Source organism: Anabrus simplex, chromosome 3, assembly GCF_040414725.1.
Source record: "Anabrus simplex isolate iqAnaSimp1 chromosome 3, ASM4041472v1, whole genome shotgun sequence".
NCBI classification, from domain to species: domain Eukaryota; kingdom Metazoa; phylum Arthropoda; class Insecta; order Orthoptera; family Tettigoniidae; genus Anabrus; species Anabrus simplex.
In genome coordinates this window covers 21,480,730-21,502,872 of record NC_090267.1, presented here as the reverse complement: position 1 = coordinate 21,502,872, position 22,143 = coordinate 21,480,730, and the positions used below count along the sequence as shown (strand labels likewise).

Below are 22,143 nucleotides of genomic sequence, written 5' to 3'. Positions count from 1 at the left end.
GGAGACCTGTCTCCTGGACTTTTGAGTGTATGGACCAATAGTACTCAAATAACATTTGTAAAAGTTGGGAGCTTTAAGCTCAGATTGTTGACTTGTGAATTTTTCTGATTTCTCCAAACTTGTAACTAAACTCACAAACTAATTCTGTATCTGAAATCTTGTACTGTCGCTGAGCGACTGGTTTTGTTAACAGTTGGCATTAAAAAAAAAACAGTCCAAAAGAAATATAAATTTGATTTTTCAAGCTTTTAATTAATCTTTTGATGGTAGTAGATAGACCCATTCATGCCCGCACCTTCTTTCACCTCTGTCAACCACGGAATCTCCGTAACAATTTCAACTGTGTAATATTTACGTATAATTTTCTAGCTACTCAGCACATACTCAAAATCTAATAGGCGTTTACTGCCTGAAACTTAAACACATGAAAACCTAGACTACATATACGAATTAATTCTAAATTAGCTCATGGCTAGACGTCGGAACTATTTCCGGTCGTTCGCTGTTTACTTCAGATAAGCGAACCAGACTTCATGTCTGTGTCTCTTGCTCAGGTGTCGGATATCCTGACATGTGACTCACCTCGGCTGACCTCGTCATAGCAGCGGATCAGTGGAGCCATCTGGCGTTGAGAGTAGCAGAGATTTACTACCTCTCCCTCCCAATCGAATTAACGTAAATAATGATCAAGCTGAAGTAGTTCCAGCGTTGGTCCTTATGCAGTTTGAAAGTCAAGGCCAAGATTACAATTACTACAATTGCCAGGTTCGACCAGGGGCAGCCGTACCTTATGTGCTGAAGTGCTGCAGCACATTGTATATTTGAGAAATAAATGACTTTAATAATATTATCTACAATCAAATACAGTGCAATGAAAAAGACGCCAGCCGAAGAATAACAAATCATTCAACTCTCCTCCCAACCACGTTAGTCGTGCGCTCCATGCCGGGTGCTGGCTGTGCAGATCACAGCTCGGCGTGGCTCAGCGAGAATTTCTAAGCCTTTTGCCAAAAAGCAGGAACACCGCCTTTTGCGCATGCGTGCCTAACTTCGATAGGCTGTGGAAAGAACAGCCAAGACATCACTTCACAGCGAGTCATCGTTCGACCACATAGAGGCAACACTGATCACACCAGCAATTCGACCGAAAAGAGAACGTGGGAGGTGACTCAGGGGTAGTATTTACGAGTGGATCGCACAAAGCAAACAGGAAACTAAATACTGTAGAGAAAGCCATCAGCTGCAGGTCTTATAATACACACAACTTGTGTAAATCGATGAACTATAAAATATGTACTTTTTACGTTGTTAAAATAAAGGACTTGATATTGTGATGTCCTTTAATTACAAAATGTCTAGTTTATAAATTTCACTAACTAAACTCGTGCCCTCATCCCGAGGTGGTGCAGCTCTTTTCAGGCACACCCCCAATGGAGGTGAGCTGCATGTACCATTTTATCCACATACCAGCCCTCCTGCAGTACCGAGAATCGAACCCGGGCCCTCGAGGGCGGCAGCTAAAAACACTAACTGTTACAGTACGGACGCGGACACTATAGCAACATAACATGTAATTTTGCATTACGATGTTGTTGATTTTATTTCATTGCGAAGTTCTGTTTTAGCCCGCTCACAGCAAGCGTTTCTGAGTTCGTGAATGTTTTGTGATTGAAAGTGTTCTTCTTCTTCTTTACCCTTCAGGTTCGGTTTTGCCCTCGGACGCAGCGAGGGATCCCACCTCTACCGCCTTTCAAGGGCAGTGTCCTGGAGTTTCAGACTTTGCGTCGGGGGATACAACTGGGGAGGAAGACCAGTACCTCGCCCAGGCGGCCTCACCTGCTATATTCCGACGCTATTAGGTTTGCGAGGGCTAGGGAGTCTTTCATTTTCACGCCCTTCGTGGCCCTTGTCTTCCTTCGCCCGATATCTTCATTTTTCGAAGTGTCGGTTCCCTTCCATTTTTCCCTCTGATTAGTGTTATATAGAGGATGGTTGCCAAGTTGTACTTCCTCTTAAAACAATAATCACCACCACCACCACCACCACCACCACCACCACCACCACCACCACCATCACCTGCTATGCTGAACAGGGACCTTGTGGAGGGATGGGAAGATTGGATGGGACAGACAAGGAAGAGGGAAGGAAGCGGCCGTGGCCTTAAGTTAGGTACCATCCCGGCATTTGCCTGGAGGAGAAGTGGGAAACCACGGAAAACCACTTCCAGGATGGCTGAGGTGAGAATCGAACCCACCTCTACTCAATTGACCTCCCGAGGCTGAATGGACCCCGTTCCAGCCCTCGTACCACTTTTCAAATTTCGTGGCCGAGCCGGGAATCGAACCCGGACCTCCGGGGGTGGCAGCTAATCACGCTAACCACTATACCACGGAGGCGGAGGAAAGTGTTATTGTGTGTTTAATTAGTTTTTTATGAGGAATGTGTTGGGATTGTTTGCGTGTTTATTCAGTGGAGAGCCTCTTGAAAACCGCATACGTTTCTAAATATGTTTTCTTTTTCTTGGACGGGGGATAGGTTACAGCACAGCCGCCACTGGGTTCGACTGCACTCCATTACTTCTGTTTGGGTTTATTTTTGAAATCGATTTGAGTACTGAATACGATCCTCGAGTATATGTAGTATTGAGTATCTTATTGAATCCGGCAAGCAAGCTACATCTGCTCTGATTTGTTTGTCACACCTTGGTCTACCTCTACATTTCCCTCAAAAACCAATTGTACAAGTCCTGGGTGTCTTAAGATGTGACCTATCATTCTCTCTCTTCTTCTGGTCAAATTTCGCCGAATCATTCTCCTCCCACCAGTTCGAATCATTATCTATATTTCCTCAAGTGAGGTAGTCGGTAGGAAGGGCAGCGGTCGTAAAAGCACGGCGTAACATTTCACCTCCTATCAGCAAAGTGAGACTGCTGACTTGTGTAGGAAATGTGAGTCAAATCACGCCTGTATTATTATTTGAGAATGTTGAGGTCGATGCGGAGATCGAACCCACGGCCTTCGCGTTATTAGCATGATGCTCTAACGTCAAACCAACTGAGCTAATAGGCACTGTGAGTTAATGCACGATAACTCTGTTCATCTTCATGAACTCTGAACAGAATGCACTTGTTCTGGAACGAAACAGGTTGTAAGGTCTAGAATTTCAAGAGTGGCGGGGAAACAGTTCACATGCTAATACAGAATTCAAAAGGAAGGCAGGAAAACTCCTCATTTTAGTACACATTTCCATATCGTTTACCCTCCAGGGTCGGTTTTTCTCTCAGGCTCAGCGAGGGATCCCACCTCAACCGCCTCAAGGGCAGTATCTTGGAACTACAGACTCTGAATCGGGATATACAACTGGGGAGAATGACCAGAACCTCGCCCAGGCAGCCTCCACTGCTATCCTGAACATGGGCCTTGTGAGGGGATGGGAAGGATGGAAAGGATAGACAGGGAGTAGGGAGGGAAGCAGCTGTGGCCTCAAATTAGTTACCATGCCGGCATTTGCCTGGAGGAGAGGTGAGAAACCACGGAAAAACATTTCGAGGATGGCTGAGATGCGAATTTAACCCACCTCTACTTCAATTGACACCCTGAGGCTGAGTGGGCCCCGTTCCAACCCTCGTAACACTTTATAAAATTCGTGGCAGAGCCGGGAATCCAACCCGGGCCTCTGGGGGTGGCAGATAATCACACTAACCAGTACACAACAGAGGTGTACTACTACAGTCACAAGAGCGAGGAAAGGAGATTCTGGATACTGCAGGTAATTTCAAGACCTCCTCCATTGAGCAGACAGCTCCGTGTCAGGATGGCCGAGCGGTCTAAGGCGCCACTCTAGGGAATACCTTGCCTGTATGACGCAGCGCAAAAGATGTCTGGCCTCTCTGAGGGCGTGGGTTCGAATCCCACTCCTGACAATGTCTTCCTTAATATTTGGACTGGTCGATGGCTGAACTCAACTAGTCCATATTAATCTGGGACTGGAAATACAACCTCTATTTTATTTCCCATCCGGTGTGTGATGTTAATAGAATTTCTTAGACACTCTTTGCGCGATAATAGTAGAGAGGGAATGTGTAGGGGAATAGACAGAGTTCCCCCGATGGTTTTTAACCGAACTTTCTTTCTCAGTTCGTCGATCATACAGACTAGAGGCACGAGTTCATAGAATTTCCTCCAAATATTACATTTGGAACGATGTCGCAGATCAGTTTCATTATGCAGCTAGATCTTTACAGGAAAGACACCACCATCTTCTCGGAAGAATAACTCATTTACGATTGTAGAACGGGACTATTACTATCTCATAGAATTCTCTCTCCTCTTTTATCATGTATCTACTTGCGGAGATCTATGAATATATAACACCAATGAAAACTGACAAAAGTTACTTGACCCCGACGTGATTTGAACACGCAACCTTCTGATCTGGAGTCAGACGCGCTACCGTTGCGCCACGGAGTCACTGATGTTCCGCAACCGTCTACTGGATGTTAGACCTGGGACTCATAAGAACTAGCGTTTTATTTTTAAAAGTTCGGAGAGACAACTGTTGTACAACGAAACGAAATTAAAGCAAGGAAACACCCGTTGCAGTGCCGCCCTGCCATCAATCAGGTGACGTTTCATTCTGTTCGCGATAGTAGCGTCCATGACACAGGATTTTTCATCAATTCAAACCTGTTTTCTGGGCACAATCCCCACCGACCCAATACGCGGCTGTAATATCCCAAGTTTTTAAGCTGATCAGTATTGTTAACACTCGCTACCAATAACAACTTCAGAAGCTGCTTGAAATATATACGCCTCTTCCTGGAAGTAATACTTATCTGGAGGGTCAACTGCTACAATATGATATTTTTCGTTATGTACTACAACATACGTGGATGAAGTAATAGGGAACAAATAACTCGCGTCTGTCAGATGGCAGAGAGGTCTAAGGCGCCAGACTCAAGAGTAATCCTTGCATGTGTAACGAAGGTGTGAAGGATTCTGTTCCTCCCAGAGGGTGTGGGCTCTGATCTCACTCCTGACCACACTTTTCGGATATTTATTCCACTTTCAAATACGTGCCTGGTTTCCTGTCTCACACATTTATGTACTAAAGTTACGGTTTTTGTAGTTTGGTAAGGTTAATGAGTTTTAGGAATAAACGGAACGGCCAGTATTCAGTATTCGGGAGATAGTGTGTTTCACTTTTTTCTTTCTTTCTTAATATGCTTACCCTCCATGGTTAGTTTTTCCCTCGGACTCAGCGAGCGGTCTCACCTCTACCGCTTCGAGGGCAGTGTCCCGGAGCTTCATGCATTGGGTCGGGGAATTCAAGTGTTGAGGATTGTCCGTACCTCGCCCAGGCGGCCTCACCTGCTGTGCTGAACAGGGACCTTGGTGGGAGATGGGAAGATTAGAAGGGAATGAGGGAGGGAAGCGGTCGTGGCCTTAAGTTACGTACCATCCCGTCATTTGCGTGGAGGAGAAGAAGAAACCCTAGGATACCACTTCCAGAATGGCTGAGTTGGGAATCGAACCCGCTCCTACTTAGTTGACCTCCCGAGGCTGAGTGGGCCCCATTCAAGCCCTCGTAACACTTTTCAAATTTCGTGACAGTGCCTGGAATCCAACCGGGGCGTTTGGGGGTGGCACCTAATCACACAAACCACTACACCACAGAGGGGGACCACTAAAGTTACCAAAGCGAGTAAAGGAGACTCTGGATACTGAAGGTAAATTTATGGCCTCCACCATTGATATGAGAGCTCCGTGTCAGGATGGCCGAGCGGTCTAAGGCGCCAGAGTCAAGGGAATACCTTGCCTGTACGATGCAGGTCTGAAGAATTCTGGTCCTCTCTGAGGGCGTGGGTTCGAATCCCACTCCTGACAATTTTTTTCTTTGTTTTTGTACGGGTCGATAGCTAAATTCTACATTTCCATATTAATCTGGGACTGGAAATACAACCTCTATTTTATTTCCCATCCGGTGTGTGATGTTAATAGAATTTCTTAGACACTCTTTGCGCGATAATAGTAGAGAGGGAATGTGTAGGGGAATAGACAGAGTTCCCCCGATGGTTTTTAACCGAACTTCCTTTCTCAGTTCGTCCATCATACAGACTAGAGGCACGAGTTCATAGAATTTCCTCCAAATATTACATTTGGAACGATGTCGCAGATCAGTTTCATCATGCAGCTAGATCTTTACAGGAAAGACACCACCATCTTCTCGGAAGAATAACTCATTTACAATTGTAGAACAGGACTATTACTATCTCATAGAATTCTCTCTCCTCTTTTATCATGTATCTACTTGCGGAGATCTATGAATATATTACACCAATGAAAACTGACAAAGTCCGCCTCTGTGGTGTAGTGGTTAGTGTGATTAGCTGCCACCCCCGGAGGTCCGGGTTCGATTCCCGGCTCTGCCACGAAATTTGAAAAGTGGTATGAGGGCTGGAACGGGGTCCACTCAGCCTCGGGAGGTCAACTGAGTAGAGGTGGGTTCGATTCCCACCTCAGCCATCCTGGAAGTGGTTTTCCGTGGTTTTCCACTTCTCCTCCAGGCAAATGCCGGGATGGTACCTAACTTAAGGCCACGGCCGCTTCCTTCCCTCTTCCTTGTCTATCCCTTCCAATCTTCCCATCCCCCACCAAGGTCCCTGTTCAGCATAGCAGGTGATGCCGCCTGGGCGAGGTACTGGTCATTCTCCCCAGTTGTATCCCCGACCCGATGTCTGAAGCTCCAGGACACTGCCCTTGAGGCGGTAGAGGTGGGATCCCTCGCCAAGTCCGAGGGAAAAGCCAACCCTGGACGATAAACAGATTAAGAAAGAAAGAAAGAAAACTGACAAAAGTTACTTGACCCCGACGTGATTTGAACACGCAACCTTCTGATCTGGAGTCAGACGCGCTACCGTTGCGCCACGGAGTCACTGATGTTCGCCAACCGTCTACTGGATGTTAGACCTGGGACTCGTAAGAACTAGCGTTTTATTTTTAAAAGTTCGAAGAGACAACTGTTGTACAACGAAACGAAATTAAAGCAAGGAAACACCCGTTGCAGTGCCGCCCTGCCATCAATCAGGTGACGTTTCATTCTGTTCGCGATAGTAGCGTCCATGACACAGGATTTTTCATCAATTCAAACCTGTTTTCTGGGCACAATCCCCACCGACCCAATACGCGGCTGTAATATCCCAAGTTTTTAAGCTGATCAGTATTGTTAACACTCGCTACCAATAACAACTTCAGAAGCTGCTTGAAATATATACGCTTCTTCCTGGAAGTAATACTTATCTGGAGGGTCAACTGCTACAATATGATATTTTTCGTTATGTACTACAACATACGTGGATGAAGTAATAGGGAACAAATAACTCGCGTCTGTCAGATGGCAGAGAGGTCTAAGGCGCCAGACTCAAGAGTAATCCTTGCATGTGTAACGAAGGTGTGAAGGATTCTGTTCCTCCCAGAGGGCGTGGGTTCGGATCTCACTCTTGACCACACTTTTCGGATATTTATTCCACTTTCAAATACGTGCCTGGCTTCTTGGCTCACACATTTATGTACTAAAGTTACGGTTTTTGTAGTTTGGTAAGGTTAATGATTTTTAGGAAAAAACGGTGCGGCCAGTATTCAGTATTCGGGAGATAGTGTGTTTCACTTTTTTCTTTCTTTCTTTCTTAATATGCTTACCCTCCAGGGTTAGTTTTTCCCTCGGACTCAGCGAGCGGTCTCACCTCTACCGCTTCGAGGGCAGTGTCCCGGAGCTTCATGCATTGGGTCGGAGAATTCAAGTATTGAGGATTGTCTGTACCTCGCCCAGGCGGCCTCACCTGCTGTGCTGAACAGGGACCTTGGTAGGAGATGGGAAGATTAGAAGGGAATGAGGGAGGGAAGCGGTCGTGGCCTTAAGTTAGGTACCATCCCGTCATTTGCGTGGAGGAGAAGAAGAAACCCTAGGATACCACTTCCAGAATGGCTGAGTTGGGAATCGAACCCGCCCCTACTTAGTTGACTTCCCGAGGCTGAGTGGGCCCCATTCAAGCCCTCGTAACACTTTGCAAATTTCGTGACGGTGCCTGGAATCCAACCGGGGCGTTTGGGGGTGGCACCTAATCACACAAACCACTACACCACAGAGGGGGACCACTAAAGTTACCAAAGCGAGTAAAGGAGACTCTGGATACTGAAGGTAAATTTATGGCCTCCACCACTGATATGAGAGCTCCATGTCAGGATGGCCGAGCGGTCTAAGGCGCCAGACTCAAGGTAATACCTTGCCTGTACGATGCAGGTCTGAAGAATTCTGGTCCTCTCTGAGGGCGTGGGTTCGAATCCCACTCCTGACAATTTTTTTCTTTGTTTTTGTACGGGTCGATAGCTAAATTCTACATTTCCATATTAATCTGGGACTGGAAATACAACCTCTATTTTATTTCCCATCCGGTGTGTGATGTTAATAGAATTTCTTAGATAATAGTAGAGAGGGAATGTGTAGGGGAATAGACATAGTTCCCCCGATTTTTTTTTTAACCGAACTTCCTTTCTCAGTTCGTCCATCATACAGACTAGAGTTCATAGAATTTCCTCCAAATATTACATTTGGAGTCCGCCTCTGTGGTGTAGTGGTTCGCGTGATTAGCTGCCACCCCCGGAGGCCCGGGTTCGATTCCCGGCTCTGCCACAAAATTTGAAAAGTGGTACGAGGGCTGGAACGGGGTCCACGCAATCCTCGGGAGATCAACTGAGTAGAGGTGGGTTCGATTCCTACCTCAGCCATCCTGGAAGTGGTTTTCCGTGGTTTCCCATTTCTCCTCCAGGGGAATGCCGGGATGGTACCTAACCTAAGGCCACGGCCGCTTCCTTCCCTCTTCCTTGCCTATCCCTTCCAATCTTCCCATCCCTCCACAAGGCCCCTGTTCAGCATAGCAGGTGCGGCCGCCTGGGCGAGGTACTGGTCATACTCCCCAGTTGTATCCCCGACCAAGAGTCTGAAGCTCCAGGACACTGCCCTTGAGGCGGTAGAGGTGGGATCCCTCGCTAAGTCCGAGGGAAAAACCGAACCTGGAGGGTAAACAGACGATGATGATGATGATATTACATTTGGAACGATGTCGCAGATCAGTTTCATCATGCAGCTAGATCTTTACAGGAAAGACACCACCATCTTCTCGGAAGAATAACTCATTTACGATTGTAGAACAGGACTATTACTATCTCATAGAATTCTCTCTCCTCATTTATCATGTATCTACTTGCGGAGATCTATGAATATATTATACACCAATGAAAACTGACAAAAGTTACTTGACCCCGACGTGATTCGAACACGCAACCTTCTGATCTGGAGTCAGACGCGCTACCGTTGCGCCACGGAGTCACTGATGTTTCTCACCCGTCTACTGGATGTTAGACCTGGGACTCATAAGAACTAGCGTTTTATTTTTAAAAGTTCGGAGAGACAACTGTTGTACAACGAAACGAAATTAAAGCAAGGAAACACCCGATGCAGTGCCGCCCTGCCATCAATCAGGTGACGTTTCATTCTGTTCGCGATAGTAGCGTCCATGACAGGAATTTTCATCAATTCAAACCTGTTTTCTGGGCACAATCCCCACCGACCCAATACGCGGCTGTAATATCCCAAGTTTTTAAGCTGATCAGTATTGTTAACACTCGCTACTATTAACAACTTCAGAAGCTGCTTGAAATATATACGCTTCTTCCTGGAAGTAATACTTATCTGGAGGGTCAACTGCTACAATATGATATTTTTCGTTATGTACTACAACATACGTGGATGAAGTAATAGGGAACAAATAACTCGCGTCTGTCAGATGGCAGAGAGGTCTAAGGCGCCAGACTCAAGAGTAATCCTTGCATGTGTAACGAAGGTGTGAAGGATTCTGTTCCTCCATGTGGGCGTGGGTTCGGATCTCACTCTTGACCACACTTTTCGGATATTTATTCCACTTTCAAATACGTGCCTGGTTTCTTGTCTCACACATTTATGTACTAAAGTTACGGTTTTTGTAGTTTGGTAAGGTTAATGATTTTTAGGAAAAAACGGTGCGGCCAGTATTCAGTATTCGGGAGATAGTGTGTTTCACTTTTTTCTTTCTTTCTTAATATGCTTACCCTCCAGGGTTAGTTTTTCCCTCGGACTCAGCGAGCGGTCTCACCTCTACCGCCTCGAGGGCAGTGTCCCGTAGCTTCATGCATTGGGTCGGAGAATTCAAGTGTTGAGGATTGTCTGTACCTCGCCCAGGCGGCCTCACCTGCTGTGCTGAACAGGGACCTTGGTGGGAGATGGGAAGATTAGAAGGGAATGAGGGAGGGAAGCGGTCGTGGCCTTAAGTTAGGTACCATCCCGTCATTTGCGTGGAGGAGAAGAAGAAACCCTAGGATACCACTTCCAGAATGGCTGAGTTGGGAATCGAACCCGCCCCTACTTAGTTGACCTCCCGAGGCTGAGTGGGCCCCATTCAAGCCCTCGTAACACTTTTCAAATTTCGTGACAGTGCCTGGAATCCAACCGGGGCGTTTGGGGGTGGCACCTAATCACACAAACCACTACACCACAGAGGGGGACCACTAAAGTTACCAAAGCGAGTAAAGGAGACTCTGGATACTGAAGGTAAATTTATGGCCTCCACCATTGATATGAGAGATCCGTGTCAGGATGGCCGAGCGGTCTAAGGCGCCAGACTCAAGGGAATACCTTGCCTGTACGATGCAGGTCTGAAGAATTCTGGTCCTCTCTGAGGGCGTGGGTTCGAATCCCACTCCTGACAATTTTTTTCTTTGTTTTTGTACGGGTCGATAGCTAAATTCTACATTTCCATATTGATCTGTGACTGGAAATACAACCTCTATTTTATTTCCCATCCGGTGTGTGATGTTAATAGAATTTCTTAGACACTCTTTGCGCGATAATAGTAGAGAGGGAATGTGTAGGGGAATAGACAGAGTTCCCCCGATGGTTTTTAACCGAACTTCCTTTCTCAGTTCGTCCATCATACAGACTAGAGGCACGAGTTCATAGAATTTCCTCCAAATATTACATTTGGAACGATGTCGCAGATCAGTTTCATCATGCAGCTAGATCTTTACAGGAAAGACACCACCATCTTCTCGGAAGAATAACTCATTTACAATTGTAGAACAGGACTATTACTATCTCATAGAATTCTCTCTCCTCTTTAATCATGTATCTACTTGCGGATATCTATGAATATATTACACCAATGAAAACTGACAAAAGTTACTTGACCCCGACGTGATTTGAACACGCAACCTTCTGATCTGGAGTCAGACGCGCTACCGTTGCGCCACGGAGTCACTGATGTTCCCCAACCGTCTACTGGATGTTAGACCTGGGACTCGTAAGAACTAGCGTTTTATTTTTAAAAGTTCGGAGAGACAACTGTTGTACAACGAAACGAAATTAAAGCAAGGAAACACCCGTTGCAGTGCCGCCCTGCCATCAATCAGGTGACGTTTCATTCTGTTCGCGATAGTAGCGTCCATGACACAGGATTTTTCATCAATTCAAACCTGTTTTCTGTGCACAATCCCCACCGACCCAATACGCGGCTGTAATATCCCAAGTTTTTAAGCTGATCAGTATTGTTAACACTCGCTACCAATAACAACTTCAGAAGCTGCTTGAAATATATACGCCTCTTCCTGGAAGTAATACTTATCTGGAGGGTCAACTGCTACAATATGATATTTTTCGTTATGTACTACAACATACGTGGATGAAGTAATAGGGAACAAATAACTCGCGTCTGTCAGATGGCAGAGAGGTCTAAGGCGCCAGACTCAAGAGTAATCCTTGCATGTGTAACGAAGGTGTGAAGGATTCTGTTCCTCCCAGAGGGTGTGGGTTCTGATCTCACTCCTGATCACACTTTTCGGATATTTATTCCACTTTCAAATACGTGCCTGGTTTCCTGTCTCACACATTTATGTACTAAAGTTACGGTTTTTGTAGTTTGGTAAGGTTAATGAGTTTTAGGAATAAACGGTGCGGCCAGTATTCAGTATTCGGGAGATAGTGTGTTTCACTTTCTTCTTTCTTTCTTAATATGCTTACCCTCCAGGGTTAGTTTTTCCCTCGGACTCAGCGAGCGGTCTCACCTCTACCGCTTCGAGGGCAGTGTCCCGGAGCTTCATGCATTGGGTCGGGGAATTCAAGTGTTGAGGATTGTCCGTACCTCGCCCAGGCGGCCTCACCTGCTGTGCTGAACAGGGACCTTGGTGGGAGATGGGAAGATTAGAAGGGAATGAGGGAGGGAAGCGGTCGTGGCCTTAAGTTAGGTAACATCCCGTCATTTGCGTGGAGGAGAAGAAGAAACCCTAGGATACCACTTCCAGAATGGCTGAGTTGGGAATCGAACCCGCCCCTACTTAGTTGACCTCCCGAGGCTGAGTGGGCCCCATTCAAGCCCTCGTAACACTTTTCAAATTTCGTGACAGTGCCTGGAATCCAACCGGGGCGTTTGGGGGTGGCACCTAATCACACAAACCACTACACCACAGAGGGGGACCACTAAAGTTACAAAAGCGAGTAAAGGAGACTCTGGATACTGAAGGTAAATTTATGAGCTCCACCATTGATATGAGAGCTCCGTGTCAGGATGGCCGAGCGGTCTAAGGCGCCAGACTCAAGGGAATACCTTGCCTGTACGATGCAGGTCTGAAGAATTCTGGTCCTCTCTGAGGGCGTGGGTTCGAATCCCACTCCTGACAATTTTTTTCTTTGTTTTTGTACGGGTCGATAGCTAAATTCTACATTTCCATATTGATCTGGGACTGGAAATACAACCTCTATTTTATTTCCCATCCGGTGTGTGATGTTAATAGAATTTCTTAGACACTCTTTGCGCGATAATAGTAGAGAGGGAATGTGTAGGGGAATAGACAGAGTTCCCCCGATGGTTTTTAACCGAACTAACTTTCTCAGATCGTCCATCATACAGACTAGAGGCACGAGTTCATAGAATTTCCTCCAAATATTACATTTGGAACGATGTCGCAGATCAGTTTCATTATGCAGCTAGATCTTTACAGGAAAGACACCACCATCTTCTCGGAAGAATAACTCATTTACAATTGTAGAACAGGACTATTACTATCTCATAGAATTCTCTCTCCTCTTTTATCATGTATCTACTTGCGGAGATCTATGAATATATTACACCAATGAAAACTGACAAAAGTTACTTGACCCCGACGTGATTTGAACACGCAACCTTCTGATCTGGAGTCAGACGCGCTACCGTTGCGCCACGGCGTCACTGATGTTCCCCAACCGTCCACTGGATGTTACCCCTGGGACTCGTAAGAACTAGCGTTTTATTTTTAAAAGTTCGGAGAGACAACTGTTGTACAACGAAACGAAATTAAAGCAAGGAAACACCCGTTGCAGTGCCGCCCTGCCATCAATCAGGTGACGTTTCATTCTGTTCGCGATAGTAGCGTCCATGACACAGGATTTTTCATCAATTCAAACCTGTTTTCTGTGCACAATCCCCACCGACCCAATACGCGGCTGTAATATCCCAAGTTTTTAAGCTGATCAGTATTGTTAACACTCGCTACCAATAACAACTTCAGAAGCTGCTTGAAATATATACGCCTCTTCCTGGAAGTAATACTTATCTGGAGGGTCAACTGCTACAATATGATATTTTTCGTTATGTACTACAACATACGTGGATGAAGTAATAGGGAACAAATAACTCGCGTCTGTCAGATGGCAGAGAGGTCTAAGGCGCCAGACTCAAGAGTAATCCTTGCATGTGTAACGAAGGTGTGAAGGATTCTGTTCCTCCCAGAGGGTGTGGGTTCTGATCTCACTCCTGATCACACTTTTCGGATATTTATTCCACTTTCAAATACGTGCCTGGTTTCTTGTCTCATATATTTATGTACTAAAGTTACGGTTTTTGTAGTTTGGTAAGGTTAATGAGTTTTAGGAAAAAACGGTGCGGCCAGTATTCAGTATTCGGGAGATAGTGTGTTTCACTTTTTTCTTTCTTTCATAATATGCTTACCCTCCAGGGTTAGTTTTTCCCTCGGACTCAGCGAGCGGTCTCACCTCTGCCGCTTCGAGGGCAGTGTCCCGGAGCTTCATGCATTGGGTCGGGGAATTCAAGTGTTGAGGATTGTCTGTACCTCGCCCAGGCGGCCTCACCTGCTGTGCTGAACAGGGACCTTGGTGGGAGATGGGAAGATTAGAAGGGAATGAGGGAGGGAAGCGGTCGTGGCCTTAAGTTAGGTACCATCCCGTCATTTGCGTGGAGGAGAAGAAGAAACCCTAGGATACCACTTCCAGAATGGCTGAGTTGGGAATCGAACCCGCCCCTACTTAGTTGACCTCCCGAGGCTGAGTGGGCCCCATTCAAGCCCTCGTAACACTTTTCAAATTTCGTGACAGTGCCTGGAATCCAACCGGGGCGTTTGGGGGTGGCACCTAATCACACAAACCACTACACCACAGAGGGGGACCACTAAAGTTACCAAAGCGAGTAAAGGAGACTCTGGATACTGAAGGTAAATTTATGACCTCCACCATTGATATGAGAGCTCCGTGTCAGGATGGCCGAGCGGTCTGAGGCGCCAGACTCAAGGGAATACCTTGCCTGTACGATGCAGGTCCGAAGATTTCTGGTCCTCTCTGAGGGCGTGGGTTCGAATCCCACTCCTGACAATTTTATTCTTTGTTTCTGTACGGGTCGATAGCTAAATTCTACATTTCCATATTCATCTGGGACTGGAAATACAACCTCTATTTTATTTCCCATCCGGTGTGTGATGTTAATAGAATTTCATAGACACTCTTTGCGCGATAATAGTAGAGAGGGAATGTGTAGGGGAATAGACAGAGTTCCCCCGATGGTTTTTAACCGAACTAACTTTCTCAGTTCGTCCATCATACAGACTAGAGGCACGAGTTCATAGAATTTCCTCCAAATATTACATTTGGAACGATGTCGCAGATCAGTTTCATTATGCAGCTAGATCCTTACAGGAAATACACCAACATTTTCTCGGAGGAATAACTCATTTGCGATTGTAGAACGGGACTATAACTATCTCATAGAAATCTCTCTCCTCCTTTATCATGTATCTACTTGCGGAGATCTATGAATATATTACACCAATGAAAACTGACAAAAGTTACTTGACCCCGACGTGATTCGAACACGCAACCTTCTGATCTGGGGTCAGACGCGCTACCGTTGCGCCACGGAGTCACTGATGTTTCTCACCCGTCTACTGGATGTTAGACCTGGGACTCATAAGAACTAGCGTTTTATTTTTAAAAGTTCGGAGAGACAACTGTTGTACAACGAAACGAAATTAAAGCAAGGAAACAGCCGTTGCAGTGCCGCCCTGCCATCAATCAGGTGACGTTTCATTCTGTTCGCGATAGTAGCGTCCATGACACAGGATTTATCATCAATTCAAACCAGTTTTCTGGGCACAATCCACACCGACCCAATACGCGGCTGTAATATCCCAAGTTTTTAAGCTGATCAGTATTGTTAACACTCGCTACTATTAACAACTTCAGAAGCTGCTTGAAATATATACGCCTCTTCCTGGAAGTAATACTTATCTGGAGGGTCAACTGCTACAATATGATATTTTTCGTTATGTACTACAACATACGTGGATGAAGTAATAGGGAACAAATAACTCGCGTCTGTCAGATGGCAGAGAGGTCTAAGGCGACAGACTCAAGAGTAATCCTTGCATGTGTAACGAAGGTGTGAAGGATTCTGTTCTTCCCAGTGGGCGTGGGTTCGGATCTCACTCCTGACCACCCTTTTCGGATATTTATTCCACTTTCAAATACGTGCCTGGTTTCTTGTCTCACACATTTATGTACTAAAGTTACGGTTTTTGTAGTTTGGTAAGGTTAATGAGTTTTAGGAATAAACGGTGCGGCCAGTATTCACCTTTTTCTTTCTTTCTTAATATGCTTACCCTCCAGGGTTAGTTTTTCCCTCGGACTCAGCGAGCGGTCTCACCTCTACCGCTTCGAGGGCAGTGTCCCGGAGCTTCATGCATTGGGTCGGGGAATTCAAGTGTTGAGGATTGTCTGTACCTCGCCCAGGCGGCCTCACCTGCTGTGCTGAACAGGGACCTTGGTGGGAGATGGGAAGATTAGAAGGGAATGAGGGAGGGAAGCGGTCGTGGCCTTAAGTTAGGTACCATCCCGTCATTTGCGTGGAGGAGAAGAAGAAACCCTAGGATACCACTTCCAGAATGGCTGAGTTGGGAATCGAACCCGCCCCTACTTAGTTGACCTCCCGAGGCTGAGTGGGCCCCATTCAAGCCCTCGTAACACTTTTCAAATTTCGTGACAGTGCCTGGAATCCAACCGGGGCGTTTGGGGGTGGCACCTAATCACACAAACCACTACACCACAGAGGGGGACCACTAAAGTTACCAATGCGAGTAAAGGAGACTCTGGATACTGAAGGTAAATTTATGGCCTCCACCATTGATATGAGAGCTCCGTGTCAGGATGGCCGAGCGGTCTAAGGCGCCAGACTCAAGGGAATACCTTGCCTGTACGATGCAGGTCTGAAGAATTCTGGTCCTCTCTGAGGGCGTGGGTTCGAATCCCACTCCTGACAATTTTTTTCTTTGTTTTTGTACGGGTCGATAGCTAAATTCTACATTTCCATATTGATCTGGGACTGGAAATACAACCTCTATTTTATTTCCCATCCGGTGTGTGATGTTAATAGAATTTCTTAGACACTCTTTGCGCGATAATAGTAGAGAGGGAATGTGTAGGGGAATAGACAGAGTTCCCCCGATGGTTTTTAACCGAACTTCCTTTCTCAGTTCGTCCATCATACAGACTAGAGGCACGAGTTCATAGAATTTCCTCCAAATATTACATTTGGAACGATGTCGCAGATCAGTTTCTTCATGCAGCTAGATCTTTACAGGAAAGACACCACCATCTTCTCGGAAGAATACCTCATTTACAATTGTAGAACAGGACTATTACTATCTCATAGAATTCTCTCTCCTCTTTTATCATGTATCTACTTGCGGAGATCTATGAATATATTACACCAATGAAAACTGTCAAAAGTTACTTGACCCCGACGTGATTTGAACACGCAACCTTCTGATCTGGAGTCAGACGCGCTACCGTTGCGCCACGGAGTCACGGATGTTCCCCAACCGTCTACTGGATGTTAGACCTGGGACTCGTAAGAACTAGCGTTTTATTTTTAAAAGTTCGGAGAGACAACTGTTGTACATCATCATCATCATCTGTTTACCCTCCAGGTTCGGTTTTTCCCTCGGACTCAGCGAGGGATCCCACCTCTACCGCCTCAAGGACAGTGTCCTGGAGCTTCAGACTCTTGGTCGTGGGATACAACTGGGGAGAATGACCAGTACCTCGCCCAGGCGGCCTCACCTGCTATGCTGAACAGGGGCCTTGTGGAGGGATGGGAAGATCGGATGGGATAGGCAAGGAAGAGGGAAGGAAGCGGCCGTGGCCTTAAGTTAGGTACCATCCCGGCATTCGCCTGGAGGAGAAGTGGGAAACCACGGAAAACCACTTCCAGGATGGCTGAGGTGGGAATCGAACCCACATCTACTCAGTTGACCTCCCGAGGCTGAGTGGACCCCGTTCCAGCCCTCGTACCACTTTTCAAATTTCGTGGCAGAGCCGGGAATCGAACCCGGACCTCCGGGGGTGGCAGCTAATCACGCTAACCACGACACCACAGAGGCGGACAACTGTTGTACAACGAAACGAAATTAAAGCAAGGAAACACCCGTTGCAGTGCCGCCCTGCCATCAATCAGGTGACGTTTCATTCTGTTCGCGATAGTAGCGTCCATGACACAGGATTTTTCATCAATTCAAACCTGTTTTCTGGGCACAATCCCCACCGACCCAATACGCGGCTGTAATATCCCAAGTTTTTAAGCTGATCAGTATTGTTAACACTCGCTACCAATAACAAATTCAGAAGCTGCTTGAAATATATACGCCTCTTCCTGGAAATAATACTTATCTGGAGGGTCAACTGCTACAATACGATATTTTTCGTTATGTACTACAACATACGTGGATGAAGTAATAGGGAACAAATAACTCGCGTCTGTCAGATGGCAGAGAGGTCTAAGGCGCCAGACTCAAGAGTAATCCTTGCATGTGTAACGAAGGTGTGAAGGATTCTGTTCCTCCCAGTGGGCGTGGGTTCGGATCTCACTCCTGACCACACTTTTCGGATATTTATTCCACTTTCAAATACGTGCCTGGTTTCTTGTCTCACACATTTATGTACTAAAGTTACGGTTTTTGTAGTTTGGTAAGGTTAATGAGTTTTAGGAAAAAACGGTGCGGCCAGTATTCAGTATTCGGGAGATAGTGTGTTTCACTTTTTTCTTTCTTTCTTAATATGCCTACCCTCCAGGGTTAGTTTTTCCCTCGGACTCAGCGAGCGGTCTCACCTCTACCGCTTCGAGGGCAGTGTCCCGGATCTTCATGAATTGGGTCGGGGAAATCAAGTGTTGAGGATTGTCTGTACCTCGCCCAGGCGGCCTCACCTGCTGTGCTGAACAGGGACCTTGGTGGGAGATGGGAAGATTAGAAGGGAATGAGGGAGGGAAGCGGTCGTGGCCTTAAGTTAGGTACCATCCCGTCATTTGCGTGGAGGAGAAGAAGAAACCCTAGGATACCACTTCCAGAATGGCTGAGTTGGGAATCGAACCCGCCCCTACTTAGTTGACCTCCCGAGGCTGAGTGGGCCCCATTCAAGCCCTCGTAACACTTTTCAAATTTCGTGACAGTGCCTGGAATCCAACCGGGGCGTTTGGGGGTGGCACCTAATCACACAAACCACTACACCACAGAGGGGGACCACTAAAGTTACCAAAGCGAGTAAAGGAGACTCTGGATACTGAAGGTAAATTTATGGCCTCCACCATTGATATGAGAGCTCCGTGTCAGGATGGCCGAGCGGTCTAAGGCGCAATACTCAAGGGATTACCTTGCCTGTACGATGCAGGTCCGAAGATTTCTGGTCCTCTCTGAGGGCGTGGGTTCGAATCCCACTCCTGACAATTTTTTTCTTTGTTTTTGTACGGGTCGATAGCTAAATTCTACATTTCCATATTGATCTGGGACTGGAAATACAACCTCTATTTTATTTCCCATCCGGTGTGTGATGTTAATAGAATTTCTTAGACACTCTTTGCGCGATAATAGTAGAGAGGGAATGTGTAGGGGAATAGACAGAGTTCCCCCGATGGTTATTAACCGAACTTCCTTTCTCAGATCGTCCATCATACAGACTAGAGGCACGAGTTCATAGAATTTCCTCCAAATATTACATTTGGAACGATGTCGCAGATCAGTTTCATCATGCAGCTAGATCTTTACAGGAAAGACACCACCATCTTCTCGGAAGAATAACTCATTTACAATTGTAGAACAGGACTATTACTATCTCATAGAATTCTCTCTCCTCTTTTATCATGTATCTACTTGCGGAGATCTATGAATATATTACACCAATGAAAGCTGACAAAAGTTACTTGACCCCGACGTGATTTGAACACGCAACCTTCTGATCTGGAGTCAGACGCGCTACCGTTGCGCCACGGAGTCACTGATGTTCCCCAATCGTCTACTGGATGTTAGACCGGGGACTCGTAAGAACTAGCGTTTTATTTTTAAAAGTTCGGAGAGACAACTGTTGTACAACGAAACGAAATTAAAGCAAGGAAACACCCGTTGCAGTGCCGCCCTGCCATCAATCAGGTGACGTTTCATTCTGTTCGCGATAGTAGCGTCCATGACACAGGATTTTTCATCAATTCAAACCTGTTTTCTGGGCACAATCCCCACCGACCCAATACGCGGCTGTAATATCCCAAGTTTTTAAGCTGATCAGTATTGTTAACATTCGCTACCAATAACAACTTCAGAAGCTGCTTGAAATATATACGCCTCTTCCTGGAAGTAATACTTATCTGGAGGGTCAACTGCTACAATATGATATTTTTCGTTATGTACTACAACATACGTGGATGAAGTAATAGGGAACAAATAACTCGCGTCTGTCAGATGGCAGAGAGGTCTAAGGCGCCAGACTCAAGAGTAATCCTTGCATGTGTAACGAAGGTGTGAAGGATTCTGTTCCTCCCAGTGGGCGTGGTTTCGGATCTCACTCCTGACCACACTTTTCGGATATTTATTCCACTTTCAAATACGTGCCTGGTTTCTTGTCTCACACATTTATGTACTAAAGTTACGGTTTTTGTAGTTTGGTAAGGTTAATGATTTATAGGAAAAAACGGTGCGGCCAGTATTCAGTATTCGGGAGATAGTGTGTTTCACTTTTTTCTTTCTTTCATAATATGCTTACCCTCCAGGGTTAGTTTTTCCCTCGGACTCAGCGAGCGGTCTCACCTCTACCGCTTCGAGGGCAGTGTCCTGGAGCTTCATGCATTGGGTCGGGGAATTCAAGTGTTGAGAATTGTCTGTAGCTCGCCCAGGCGGCCTCACCTGCTGTGCTGAACAGGGACCTTGGTGGGAGATGGGAAGATTAGAAGGGAATGAGGGAGGGAAGCGGTCGTGGCCTTAAGTTAGGTACCATCCCGTCATTTGCGTGGAGGAGAAGAAGAAACCCTAGGATACCACTTCCAGAATGGCTGAGTTGGGAATCGAACCCGCCCCTACTTTGTTGACCTCCCGAGGCTGAGTGGGCCCCATTCAAGCCTCGTAACACTTTTCAAATTTCGTGTCAGTGCCTGGAATCCAACCGGGGCGTTTGGGGGTGGCACCTAATCACACAAACCACTACACCACAGAGGGGGACCACTAAAGTTACCAAAGCGAGTAAAGGAGACTCTGGATACTGAAGGTAAATTTATGACCTCCACTATTGATGTGAGAGCTCCGTGTCAGGATGGCCGAGCGGTCTAAGGCGCCAGACTCAAAGGAATACCTTGCCTGTACGATGCAGGTCCGAAGAATTCTGGTCCTCTCTGAGGGCGTGGGTTCGAATCCCACTCCTGACAATTTTTTCTTTGTTTTTGTACGGGTCGATAGCTAAATTCTACATTTCCATATTAATCTGGGACTGGAAATACAACCTCTATTTTATTTCCCATCCGGTGTGTGATGTTAATAGAATTTCTTAGATAATAGTAGAGAGGGAATGTGTAGGGGAATAGACATAGTTCCCCCGATGGTTTTTTAACCGAACTTCCTTTCTCAGTTCGTCCATCATACAGACTAGAGTTCATAGAATTTCCTCCAAATATTACATTTGGAGTCCGCCTCTGTGGTGTAGTGGTTCGCGTGATTAGCTGCCACCCCCGGAGGCCCGGGTTCGATTCCCGGCTCTGCCACAAAATTTGAAAAGTGGTACGAGGGCTGGAACGGGGTCCACGCAATCCTCGGGAGATCAACTGAGTAGAGGTGGGTTCGATTCCTACCTCAGCCATCCTGGAAGTGGTTTTCCGTGGTTTCCCACTTCTCCTCCAGGGGAATGCCGGGATGGTACCTAACCTAAGGCCACGGCCGCTTCCTTCCCTCTTCCTTGCCTATCCCTTCCAATCTTCCCATCCCTCCACAAGGCCCCTGTTCAGCATAGCAGGTGCGGCCGCCTGGGCGAGGTACTGGTCATACTCCCCAGTTGTATCCCCGACCAAGAGTCTGAAGCTCCAGGACACTGCCCTTGAGGCGGTAGAGGTGGGATCCCTCGCTAAGTCCGAGGGAAAAACCGAACCTGGAGGGTAAACAGACGATGATGATGATGATATTACATTTGGAACGATGTCGCAGATCAGTTTCATCATGCAGCTAGATCTTTACAGGAATGACACCACCATTTTCTCGGAAGAATAACTCATTTACGATTGTAGAACAGGACTATTACTATCTCATAGAATTCTCTCTCCTCATTTATCATGTATCTACTTGCGGAGATCTATGAATATATTATACACCAATGAAAACTGACAAAAGTTACTTGACCCCGACGTGATTCGAACACGCAACCTTCTGATCTGGAGTCAGACGCGCTACCGTTGCGCCACGGAGTCACTGATGTTTCTCACCCGTCTACTGGATG

At 46.4% G+C, this 22,143-nt stretch overlaps 18 non-coding genes across 18 annotated transcripts; 9 read left to right on the top strand and 9 right to left on the bottom strand.

Annotated features, from left to right (window-relative positions):
- Positions 1-3,807: 3,807 nt before the first annotated feature.
- Positions 3,808-3,922, top strand: TRNAP-AGG (transfer RNA leucine (anticodon UAA)). Its single transcript has 2 exons — positions 3,808-3,845; positions 3,877-3,922. It is a non-coding gene; the product is annotated as a tRNA-Pro (tRNA).
- Positions 3,923-4,397: 475 nt separating this feature from the next.
- TRNAW-CCA (transfer RNA tryptophan (anticodon CCA)) lies at positions 4,398-4,469 on the bottom strand. Its single transcript has one exon. It is a non-coding gene; the product is annotated as a tRNA-Trp (tRNA).
- Positions 4,470-5,767: 1,298 nt separating this feature from the next.
- On the top strand, positions 5,768-5,885 carry TRNAL-CAA (transfer RNA leucine (anticodon CAA)). The gene is made up of 2 exons: positions 5,768-5,805; positions 5,841-5,885. It is a non-coding gene; the product is annotated as a tRNA-Leu (tRNA).
- A 976-nt stretch (positions 5,886-6,861) lies between these two features.
- TRNAW-CCA (transfer RNA tryptophan (anticodon CCA)) lies at positions 6,862-6,933 on the bottom strand. The gene has a single exon. It is a non-coding gene; the product is annotated as a tRNA-Trp (tRNA).
- Positions 6,934-8,235: 1,302 nt separating this feature from the next.
- Positions 8,236-8,353, top strand: TRNAL-CAA (transfer RNA leucine (anticodon CAA)). Its single transcript has 2 exons — positions 8,236-8,273; positions 8,309-8,353. It is a non-coding gene; the product is annotated as a tRNA-Leu (tRNA).
- Positions 8,354-9,312: 959 nt separating this feature from the next.
- Positions 9,313-9,384, bottom strand: TRNAW-CCA (transfer RNA tryptophan (anticodon CCA)). The gene has a single exon. It is a non-coding gene; the product is annotated as a tRNA-Trp (tRNA).
- Positions 9,385-10,680: 1,296 nt separating this feature from the next.
- On the top strand, positions 10,681-10,798 carry TRNAL-CAA (transfer RNA leucine (anticodon CAA)). Its single transcript has 2 exons — positions 10,681-10,718; positions 10,754-10,798. It is a non-coding gene; the product is annotated as a tRNA-Leu (tRNA).
- A 475-nt stretch (positions 10,799-11,273) lies between these two features.
- Positions 11,274-11,345, bottom strand: TRNAW-CCA (transfer RNA tryptophan (anticodon CCA)). The gene has a single exon. It is a non-coding gene; the product is annotated as a tRNA-Trp (tRNA).
- A 1,298-nt stretch (positions 11,346-12,643) lies between these two features.
- Positions 12,644-12,761, top strand: TRNAL-CAA (transfer RNA leucine (anticodon CAA)). The gene is made up of 2 exons: positions 12,644-12,681; positions 12,717-12,761. It is a non-coding gene; the product is annotated as a tRNA-Leu (tRNA).
- Positions 12,762-13,236: 475 nt separating this feature from the next.
- TRNAW-CCA (transfer RNA tryptophan (anticodon CCA)) lies at positions 13,237-13,308 on the bottom strand. The gene has a single exon. It is a non-coding gene; the product is annotated as a tRNA-Trp (tRNA).
- Positions 13,309-14,606: 1,298 nt separating this feature from the next.
- On the top strand, positions 14,607-14,724 carry TRNAL-CAA (transfer RNA leucine (anticodon CAA)). Its single transcript has 2 exons — positions 14,607-14,644; positions 14,680-14,724. It is a non-coding gene; the product is annotated as a tRNA-Leu (tRNA).
- Positions 14,725-15,199: 475 nt separating this feature from the next.
- Positions 15,200-15,271, bottom strand: TRNAW-CCA (transfer RNA tryptophan (anticodon CCA)). Its single transcript has one exon. It is a non-coding gene; the product is annotated as a tRNA-Trp (tRNA).
- A 1,274-nt stretch (positions 15,272-16,545) lies between these two features.
- TRNAL-CAA (transfer RNA leucine (anticodon CAA)) lies at positions 16,546-16,663 on the top strand. The gene is made up of 2 exons: positions 16,546-16,583; positions 16,619-16,663. It is a non-coding gene; the product is annotated as a tRNA-Leu (tRNA).
- A 475-nt stretch (positions 16,664-17,138) lies between these two features.
- On the bottom strand, positions 17,139-17,210 carry TRNAW-CCA (transfer RNA tryptophan (anticodon CCA)). Its single transcript has one exon. It is a non-coding gene; the product is annotated as a tRNA-Trp (tRNA).
- A 1,795-nt stretch (positions 17,211-19,005) lies between these two features.
- Positions 19,006-19,123, top strand: TRNAL-CAA (transfer RNA leucine (anticodon CAA)). The gene is made up of 2 exons: positions 19,006-19,043; positions 19,087-19,123. It is a non-coding gene; the product is annotated as a tRNA-Leu (tRNA).
- A 475-nt stretch (positions 19,124-19,598) lies between these two features.
- TRNAW-CCA (transfer RNA tryptophan (anticodon CCA)) lies at positions 19,599-19,670 on the bottom strand. Its single transcript has one exon. It is a non-coding gene; the product is annotated as a tRNA-Trp (tRNA).
- Positions 19,671-20,967: 1,297 nt separating this feature from the next.
- TRNAL-CAA (transfer RNA leucine (anticodon CAA)) lies at positions 20,968-21,085 on the top strand. The gene is made up of 2 exons: positions 20,968-21,005; positions 21,041-21,085. It is a non-coding gene; the product is annotated as a tRNA-Leu (tRNA).
- Positions 21,086-22,042: 957 nt separating this feature from the next.
- On the bottom strand, positions 22,043-22,114 carry TRNAW-CCA (transfer RNA tryptophan (anticodon CCA)). Its single transcript has one exon. It is a non-coding gene; the product is annotated as a tRNA-Trp (tRNA).
- Positions 22,115-22,143: the final 29 nt, after the last annotated feature.